Source organism: Rattus norvegicus, chromosome 4 (genome assembly GCF_036323735.1).
Source record: "Rattus norvegicus strain BN/NHsdMcwi chromosome 4, GRCr8, whole genome shotgun sequence".
Lineage (NCBI taxonomy): Eukaryota > Metazoa > Chordata > Mammalia > Rodentia > Muridae > Rattus > Rattus norvegicus.
Window position 1 is genome coordinate 120,329,383 of NC_086022.1, and position 3,390 is coordinate 120,332,772.

Here is a 3,390-nt window from a genome sequence, read left to right on the forward strand (position 1 = left end):
GCAATTCTCTGAGTTTGAGGCCATCCTGGTCTACAAAGCGAGTTCCAGGACAGCCAGGGTACACAGAGAAACCCTGTCTTCAAACAAACAAACAAAAAGGCAAAACAAAAACAAATAAAAATTTAAGGGAAAAAACTATTGTGCCAGAAAGAAAATTTATTTAAGGACCAGCAAATAACTTAAAGATGGTTGCTGTGCAAATCTGATCACTTGAGTTTGATTCCAAAATCCCACAAACACGTGAAAGGACAGAACCGTTTAGATTCTGTTTTGAAACATTGCTCCTGTGTGCTAGGATTACAGGAAAAGCATCACACAGTTTTGGGCCAAATCCCCTCCATGAACCCAGCCTCAGCCAAAACCTCTTCCCAGGCCCTCGGAGTCCCCCGCACCAGCAGTCTGAAGCCCCTTCAGTGCCCCTCTCATAACGCTGCCTCCTGGCCTTATTCAGCTGCCCTGTAGCCCCAGCCCTATGCTGCCTCCACTATCGATGAGTACAAAATTACTAAAAAGCAAACTACTGCTTCCCGAGTGGATCGTGAGAAAGTTCCAGAAAGTAATGGTTCTTAGTGTTTAAGTCTACCTAGTGTTTAACTATAACTATAACTAATGCTATATAGTTATAGTGCTATATAGTTGGCCTTGAACTCCTTATCCTCCTGCTTCCAACTCCCAAGAGCTGGGGTTAACGGGCATACCTTTGTGTGTCTTACTATCTCTGAGTGGCTGTCTCTTCTCTCCTGTCAACAACTCAGTCAGGAAACAAGTGCCCCCACTCCCCTGAGCCTTCCTGGAGAAGCTGGGCAGGTCCAAGTCTTTGTCTACCAATCACAGACACTGTTGTGTTGCCTGAGACAGGAAGAGGGTGAAGGAGTAGGACAGATGACCTCTGATATTCCTGGGGGCTGCATCAGAACATCCAGGAGAGCTGGAATGCCCCGTCCACTGCTTCTACTGCATCAGACAGAGATCAGAGGATGGGTGTGTGTGTGACTGTAAGATGAGGCCACAGGACTGGGAATCTGGTTGGGGTAGACCTCTCTCTTTACTTCATTCAGACAGAAGTGATCTGTGTGAACACCGGAAAGCCCAGTACACCATGGGCAAGGCTGCTTTTGTTCTCCTTCACCTGCCCTCTTTACATTTATTTATCTGGCAAAGAGTCTGGCAAAGACACGTTGTCATGGTACAAGTGTGGAAGTCAGAGGACCACTTCTGTGCGTCTGTTCTCACCTTCTGCCATGTGCATCCCAGACACGGAACTCATGTTGTCAGGCTTGGCAGCCAGTGTCATAACCCACTGACCCATCTCTCTAACCCTACTTTCACTTCCTTACCATTAGAATTTATTTTAATGTTTTCTTTTCTTTTTTCATTTTCTTTTTCTTTTCGTTTTTTGAAACAGGGGTTTCTCTGTATAGTCCCAGCTGTCTTTGAACTCACTCTGTAAACCAGAGTAACCTTGAATTGATGGGCCTGCCTCTGCCTCTGCCTCTGCCTCTGCCTCTGCCTCTGCCTCTGCCTCTGCCTCTGCCTCTGCCTCTGCCTCTGCCTCTGCCTCTGCCTCTGCCTCTGCCTCTGCCTCTGCCTCTGCCTCTGCCTCTGCCTCTGCCTCTGCCTCTGCCATTGCCCCTCTGCCTCTCTGCCTCTCTGCCTCTCTGTCTCTCTTTCCCCCTCTCTGCCTGTCTGCCTGTCTGCCTCTCCACCTCTGTCCTTCTGTCCCTCTGCCTCTCTGCCTCTCTCTCTGCCTCTCTGCCTCTCTGCCTCTCTGCCTCTGCCTCTCTGCCTCTCTCTCTTCCTCTCTGCCTCTCTCTGCCTCTCTGCCTCTCTCTGCCTCTCTGCCTCTCTCTCTCTCTCTCTCTCTCTCTCTCTCTCTCTCTCTCTCTCTGCCTCTTTGCCTCTCTCTGTGCCTCTCTTTGTGCCTCTCTGTCTCTGTCCCTCTGTCCCTCTGCCTTTCTGCCTCTGCCTCCCCAGTGCTGGGATTAAAGGTGTATACCACCATCCCAGCCTGTTTTAATTTTTCAACCAGTATTATTTGGATCATTCACTTATTCTTATTGTGGTAAAAACACATACAATAGAAAAGTTACCACTTCAATCATTTCCAATCACACAAACCCAGGACACTCACACTCATCACCTTATTCTGCTGCAAAACATTCCTGCCACCCAAAAGGAAGCTACTCTCCCACCATTCCTCCCCTGCCCCTGACAACTGACCTGCCCTCTCTTCTCTATGGATTTGCCTATTCTGGATTTAAGTCTTATATAAATGGGTTTGTAGAATACATGGTCTTTTGTGACTGGTTTCTCCCATGTAGAAATCATGTTTTCTAGGTTCGTCCATATTTACTGTAACATGTGGCATGTCTCCATGTTTGTGGCTATGTCATGTGCTGCCTATCCCTTCACTGGCTGCCAACCACTTGAGTTGATTCCAACGAATACTGCTGTTGCGATCAGGAAAAAGAAATTATTTGTGCCATCAAATCCCTTTTATGAGATAGAAGAAGGTTATGTTCTAATTGTTTTTTTCACTATCAACCAAAGGCAAATATATTTTCTGAATTCTAAGATTCACGGGGTTGTTGCTGTTTATTGTAGAGAGAATATCTTATGTCTGTATGGATGATGCACCTGTCAATCATAAATCTGATGGCCTATGGCTTAGGCAGGAAATAGGAGGTGGAACATCCAGGAGGCAGAAAGGATCCTGGGATAGAGCCAAGCACGGGAGATTCTCCTGGGAAGACATGACGAGATGGATGCATGGTACCTGAGCGCAGGTAACCAGACACATGGCAGAACGTAGGTTAAGAATAAATGGGTTTTAAGTTATGATCTAGTCAGAGAAGAGCTTAGCTATATGGCCAAGGTATTTGTAAATACATAATGAGTCTGAGTCTTATATCTGGGAGCATGGGACTGGGAGGTAAGACCAGACGTAACTTCTACAGTTTATTTCTTAGTTTAGGGTTTTTTAATATATGTATTTCTGGGTATGAGGAATTGGCTCTGTGGTTAAGAGGATTTGGTAGCCTTCCAGGGAACCTGAGTTCAGTTCCCAGCACACAGTTCTCAGCTCACAATCATCTACAGCTTCAGGTCTGGGTGAGCGGACAGCCTCTTCTGGCCTCCAAGGACACCTGCACTCGCGTGCATGTATACTCACATATGTACACACCTACACAGAATTCTAAAGGTAAAAAATAAATAAAGATAAAACACAAAATGGACTCATCAGTAGAAAGTGAGACATATGGATGAGGTTTTACTGTAGTTTGTACCATTCTGTACTGGGCATATTTTCAGATAAGCACTGCTTTCTCTGCCCCTCCTTTGGATAGAAGGGACCACGTGGTAGAATAAGGCAATCCGTGGAGGAGGCAG